This window comes from Gigantopelta aegis, chromosome 5, assembly GCF_016097555.1.
Source record: "Gigantopelta aegis isolate Gae_Host chromosome 5, Gae_host_genome, whole genome shotgun sequence".
NCBI classification, from domain to species: Eukaryota; Metazoa; Mollusca; class Gastropoda; order Neomphalida; family Peltospiridae; genus Gigantopelta; species Gigantopelta aegis.
Genome location: NC_054703.1, coordinates 32,476,459 through 32,483,629, shown reverse-complemented (window position 1 = coordinate 32,483,629; position 7,171 = coordinate 32,476,459). Strand labels below are relative to the sequence as shown.

At 37.2% G+C, this 7,171-nt stretch overlaps 1 protein-coding gene across 1 annotated transcript in view; it reads left to right on the top strand.

Moving 5' to 3' along the window:
• The first annotated feature begins 529 nt into the window (after window positions 1-529).
• Window positions 530-7,171, top strand: part of LOC121373102 (zinc finger protein 665-like) — a 31,664-nt gene continuing 25,022 nt past the window's right edge. The window contains exon 1 of the mRNA XM_041499549.1: window positions 530-655. The gene's annotated coding sequence lies outside the window, so the exon portion shown is untranslated. The remainder of the gene's footprint in view (window positions 656-7,171) is intronic.

Below are 7,171 nucleotides of genomic sequence, written 5' to 3'. Positions count from 1 at the left end.
GATAGCCGGGCTTTGTAATTGTTGCGACGGAATGTCACGAAGCGTAGCTGAGATGTGGGTGCTGTCGGGATTCTTTCTGTAGTATGTGTATTAGTGATTAATATGTGGATTTTTTTGTATCAGTTAACTCGAAAATGATCGATGTAAAGGTATTTGACGTCAAACATAGGATTGTTGTGGTATTAGAGCGGGAATCTTTGCCTACCGTTTGGTAGTCAGGAATTGCCAAAAAAATACATAGGTTGGTCTCTGACTGTAATGAGAGCGTATTTATGTCCAAATGTCCGTCTAGCTCTCTTACAGTCAGCGTACTCGGGCTAGATCTCTCACCGTCAGAGTACCCGGGCTAAGAGCGACGATAACAGTCCAAATGTCCGTCTAGATCTCTCACCGTCAGAGTACCCTGGCTAAGAGCGATGATAATAGTCCAAATGTCCGTCTAGCAACTCGAACGGCAGAGGACTCAGGTTAACGAAAAACAAAAGTAACAGCGGTCCGTATTTCAATGCTTGGTCCGAATACCGGGTCAGATTACTGTTTCTATTTCCGCTCTATTTGTATGGACAATGAATATATAGCTGTTGGTGGATTCAGCTTATTAGTATAATTTGATGTATTGTGCGATTATAAACTCAAATTAATAATCCAGTATCTGGTGAGTATGATGAAAAATCCATTTTGATATATATTATACGTATCAGCTATTTAGATTTCTTCCTGGATACCCAATCGTAATACTCGTACACGGTACAGACTGATATCCGAAGTGATACACTGAATCGGACGGATGGTCATTGCTGCATGCGAAGTCTACTGTTCTTTACAGGCTTGTATATAGTGTTAAAAATGCAATTTAATGTACATGTATACTCTTTGCTCACGATATCGTGGGTTCCACGATATCACGGCATTTACATTTTTGCGTAAGTATTCATATTTTTACTGTTTGGTCATAAAATAACAGTGTGATTTTACTGACACCCCCATGCTTATAAATAGCCCCAGGTACGATACCTAACATACACGCATACAATTCTGCTCTGACAGAGATCAGACTGTCGTCTGGTTGTTGACAATCAAAACGAGGCTATTGTGTTACTATATTTAGAACGTGCAGCCTCTGGAAATGTATGAAAACATTTAAGGGCCATGCCTATATTTATTGGCAATTTAAAGAAATACTAAAGCAAGTCTTTTGGACTGGTGTGCATATTCAACGATACATAATACACATTATTGCTTAATATCAAGAAGTATAATCGTATAGTTAATTAATAAAATGGTTAAATGTGATGGCTATTATATATAACGGGCGCAGCCATTTTGTACCATCCTAGTGAATACGCCCTCTGGCGAGCTGGTGGTTACATAATACCTAACGTGACACATCAGGAATTAGTCTTCGAACGGAAGAAACAAAACATACCTGATTTTTGCGGATGCATCGCAATTTTCTGTAATAATATTCATCCCAGTAACACAGCAACGTGTATATGTGGTTTATTTTTCAATACAAAATAAACCATCATTGTCAAATGTTGAAATAACTGTATTATATTTTGTATATATAAATTAACCCACGTACTGAAATAATAGTCGGAGTGTTTTCTTGCTTAATTGGTCTTTTCTTTCCGTGGCCTGTACCTGTGGTTCTTGATTGGCAGATGTATATTTAGACGGTCTCTAGACACTTGTGTCTAAACCCACGAAAAAGACGTGCCTCTTTTATGAAGATCACTGGGTATTGTGTGATAACCTCAAATCGTAATAGACTTTACCAGCTTTATTACTGTAAGTAATTCTGTAAAACCCTTTATTAAGTAGACTTTCCCATCTAAGATCACAAAACTGACCAATTACGTAGTCCCAGAGAAAAGAAAATTATCACTTGGGTATCGTGAGTGGTCGTTTTTGCTCGAACGTATCCTACCAATAGGCCTAATAATATGCATTTTTTCTTTGGATTTAAAAAAAAACCCAAACAACTATAACGCCATTTCGTTATATTGATGCAAATTGAAATATATTTAAATAGTTTATTATACTATCAAGTCATTTATGTTTTTTTTACAAGTCAGGTTGATGAAAGCGAAGCGCCTTGTCGTAAATTAGAGCATTTGTTTACACTGTGCATAATAGAGAAGTTGGACCTGAGCTGACGTCACTTCGCCCCAAGCTATACCACAGGACGTCACAAAAACGAAACAAAATGGCTGCCCCCAGTTAGCAGGAATATAATCACGTTTTTTAATTCTAAAATTATGCTTTTTTCATTTGTTAAAGTGTCAGAATGTCTTGGTGGTCCGGGTATGCATCTTTCCAACACATAAGGCTCTTGTTGGAGTTTAGTCTACCTTTAAACAAAACACATAACTTTTAATAATTTAATATGTTCTATTCTTGGTTTCACTCGATAAATATTGATTATAATATATACATGTAACTGTTGAATCTCACTAATACGATGAACAATTTAAAAAAAATTCTCACACTGTCTTGCAGAATAATAATAATTATTATTACTGACTTTTCCATTGGAAAATGTAAATATGTTACTACAATTGAAAAACGAAACGTTTTAAGTTGACTTTTCTTCGTTCTTGTGTTCAAGTTTGTGTACTAGACATTACTACAAATGTGTTTACAAAAAGAGCCATTTTTGACCCGTGTGGTCCACCGTATTGTAACGTTTGCGATTTACTGCGATATCGTGGTAACCCCTCTTGAACGGAAGCCAGTGCTTTGGTGTACTTCCATCAACTGTTTTAATGTTAGAACTGCAATTATGGTACACAATGTTATGGACATGATGCAGATAAGCAGATATAGCAAACATTGCAACCGAAGTATATTTACTTTCATATATATGTTAGTGCATTTCTTTATTTCTTCCAAATAGTTAAGTACCGCGATATCGTGGCACCCCAGTATATAGGTTAATATGATCCATAAAATAGTTTTACTCCATTTACCTTTGCTTGTAGAACACAACTGACAACAAGAGAACATTAATGAATAATAAAATTGGATTTCTTGTACAAATTTATATAATTTTTTATAACAAATGTCATGATTATTGTAAACTAATTGTATTCAGTGTACGTTTAACTGCCGTTTGTATAAATACTGTACGTTCATTTCCCTCGATTGTGATATGCATGAGTGCAAAATTAACATACAAATAAAATAATTGAACAAAACAGCAATTAAATGTTAGCTTAGCCAACATTTTATATAAAGTAGCCAATGGCTAGCGAAAGAGCAAGCCCTGATGAGGGTGGGAGGGGCGAAGCGACCCATTTGGAGGACAAAACTACCCGGGACAAACCGACCATGGGCAAATCTGGATACAGGTGAAACGACATGATACCGGCTGGTTCGCAGCCCGGTACTGGCTCCAACTCCCAGATAGCTGAGGTGTGTGTCCAGAACAGCATGTTTGAAATAAGTACCAGAAAATGAAAGAAAAATTAAAAGTGTTCCGACAAATACAAGTCGTAAGCTAGCAGCTTAGACAAGTGTCCAGTGTTCGAGATTTAAAAATTTGAGCAGTATCCCAAGTGGATACTCACATTTCAAAATCTGGTATCCCACCTGAGAATTTAGTAGCCCACTTAAAAATGAAATTCATAAATAACATCGTAACAAACTTGGACGACACTGTTCTCGTTCCCAGTCTATTGCAAAGCCGCAATTGCCAACACAGGATTAAACAAACAAAAACAAACATTATATGGTATCCCGGTGGGATACTGGGTTATTGAAGTTTGGTATCCAAAATTAAATTCAGGTATCCCTGGGATATTGGGATACCATTAATCTCGAACACTGGTGTCCTGTGTATTGTAGTAATACAGTTGATAATTTCCACTAGACCAGATCAAAAATTTACTGACTTAGACCAAGGGCTAGTGCATTTGTCGAACCCTGGCTAAATAAAGTAAAATCATTTGCTATATTTGTGTTGTTCAACTTGATGGGATTAGATGTGACTCTCTCCCTTCAGGGTGGCGAGACATAGCCCAGTGGTAAAGCGCACGGTTGGTCTGGGATCGATACCCGTCAGTGGGCCCGTTGGGCTATTTCTCGCTCCAGCCAGTGCACCACAACTGGTACATCAAAGGCCATGGTATGTGCTATCCTGTCTATGGGATGGTGAATATAAAAGATCCCTTGCTGCTAATCGAAAAGAGTAGCCCATGAAGTGGCGACAGCCGGTTACCTCCCTCAATATCTGTGTGGTCCTTTACCATATGTCCGACGCCATATAACTGTAAATAAAATGTGTTCGAGTGTGTCGTTAAATAAAACATTTCTTTTCATTTCATTTTTCTCCCTTTGGGGTTTCAGGGATGGGGCCCAACAGGGTTTATATTAAGCCAATTTTTAAAACATCTTCACTACTGTCACCGAATAGTCAGGCTTTTATTACCTCTGTTTCTAGACTCCGATAATCAGCATAATTCCCCACTATTCTCTAAAGACTATATATGTCGCTTTTTATTCCCAAGTTTAGAGTATCAAATGTGAATAATTGTCATTTTTTATTATGATATAAAGGCACATTTTGAAAAAAATACATAAGACTTGATATTAATGTGAATAAATACAAGTATATGTATAGTATTAGTAATTTCGATTCTAGTAAAGCTTACTAACATGTTAATTTTTCAAATGAAACTGAAACTTCCCAAAAGTTTATAAACCAACGCTAAAATTCCCAAAGTCAAAGCCATGGGTGTCAAGTCAAATTTTAGAAGGTTAATATTTCATTTATCTAATTTGTGAATGTCATTGTCAGCTCCCAGGTTTACACCGGGGAAGGGTGAGGGGTGATTGGTGATGTTTACTATAGATGTATAGAGAATGCTTTTAAACTGTATAATTATTTGGAATGCATTCAAACTATTATTTCTTTGATAAATACCAAATGTGGCACTCCAAGAAACAAATTAGTGACAGGAGTTCAAGATTTTGGTTTTAAATTCACTTGCCATGGGGCCAATTGATTTGAAAATTCAATGGCTATGGTGAAAAATTCACTTGCTTGTTTATAAAAAAAAAAAAAATAGTAAATTAAATAATAAATTTTTTAATGTACATTTTACATACTAAGATCATGTTAATCAATTTGTCAGTTTACACAACATGCTCCTTATGCATATTTTATGGTATGTTTAGAAAAAACATGCAAACAATTTTCATCAGTTTAAAATAAAATTACCTATTAATATTTTAAAATAATTGTTTCCTCTAAAACCACCCAAGTTGTAAAAACAATCCATGTTACCTACAACAGCATTAAAAGCAAATTAATATTTTATCACTTATAAATGAGTATATATTTATTTACTAATAAATGGGAACTCCATCCCCCCCCCCCCCCCGCCACAAAAAAAAGAAAAAAAGAAAAAGAAAAAAAGAAAAAGAAAACCGAAACAAGAACCTTTATTAGCATAAAGTGTAAATGTACGTATTACAGTTTAAGGCATATAACCCCCAACCCACCCACCATTCACACCAAATGTATCTATTCCATGATATTGTACATTTAATTATTTGTATTTTTTATTATTATTATTATTTGTTTTTTTTTTTGCTATTTATATGGTATTTTATAAATTAAATTAATAATTTACACTTTTAACGTTTTGCAAACATAAATGGTGGCTTGCAACTGTTAAACTAATAAAAGACTGGTTACCGTTTTGCATATTACGCTTGCACTGTACTAATATTAGTATTAGAGTAACAAATCTTTGAGTTCCAGTGGGGCCTAATTGCCTTCATGAATACAAAATGCGCACCCTTTGGGATTGATCCCTGTCACGGGGCCCATTGGGCTATTTCTTGCTCCAGCCAGTGCACCATGACTGGTATATCAAAGGCTGTAGTATGTACTACCCAGTCTGTGCATATAAAAGATCACTTGCTGCAAATCGAAAAGAGTAGCCCGTGAAGTGGCAACAGTGGGTTTCCTCTCTCAATATATGTGTGGTCCTTAACCATATGTCAGATGCCGAATATAACCGTAAATGAAATGTGTTGAGTGCATCACTAAATAAAGCATTTCCTTCCTGCATTCCTCCTTTCCATTTAGCTTTAATCCTACGTGACATTAAATCCAAATTCCATAGCACCCATAACCACCCTCCACCTGTTATTGACCCTGGTCGGGCTGCTGGTGCATGCGGCCCCCCTCTCTACCCTTTCCTGTCCTAGGCAGAGGAGCCTGCTGAGGCTGGCACCTGTGCCCAAGACAGGTGTGCGCTACAACAGCTTGTTCTGAATTTGCATGTTAAGCACTCAAACCTGACCTGGTTCCGGTGCAAAAAATAAAATGGCAGCGAACTGATGGAGTTCTTTTTATATGCCCATCTATGGGTCATATTATGCAGTGTTTCTGCCTGAGGGTAAAATGGGCATGGTGCCATACCCAGATACCCTAAACGTAACCCATTTTCTTTCTGGGGATGGCCCCCCCACACCCCCTGTTTACTGCGGTTGCATTCAATTCCATATAGCGCCATACCCAAAATTTCTTTCTGGCAGAAACACTGTTATGGTATGGCGTTGTATGTCCGTCTGTTAACGTTTTCTTGTCCCGGAACATATCTTGCATACACATGCATACAGGACCATGAAACCTCACATGTAGAAATAACTTGATATGGCGGTGTGTCGCGTACTATTTCTAGGTGAACTTGACCTAACTTTCACGATCTACTGCACATAACAGTAAATCCTTGTCCGATCATATTTTGCATACAGATGCATACAGGACCATCAAACCTGGCCAGTGCACCATGACTGGTATATCAAAGACCATAGTATGTACTACTCTGTCTGTGCATATAAAAGATCCCTTGCTGCAAATCGAAAAGAGTAGCCCGTGAAGTGGCAACAGCGGGTTTCATCTCTCAATATATGTGTGGTCCTTAACCATATGTCTGATGCCATATCACCGTAAATCCTTGTCCGGAGCATTCAGACAGCAGGGTTCTTAGGGACCCGGAGTCCCAGGTCCCTGATGCAGCAATCAAGGATGGGACGCACCATATTCCATACACATTCGACCCTGTGGACGCAGTATATTTTTATTTTTATTTAACGTCAATACGATTTTTTTTTTTTTAAACATCTAAATTTACTGTAAAGTAAATCGGCAACA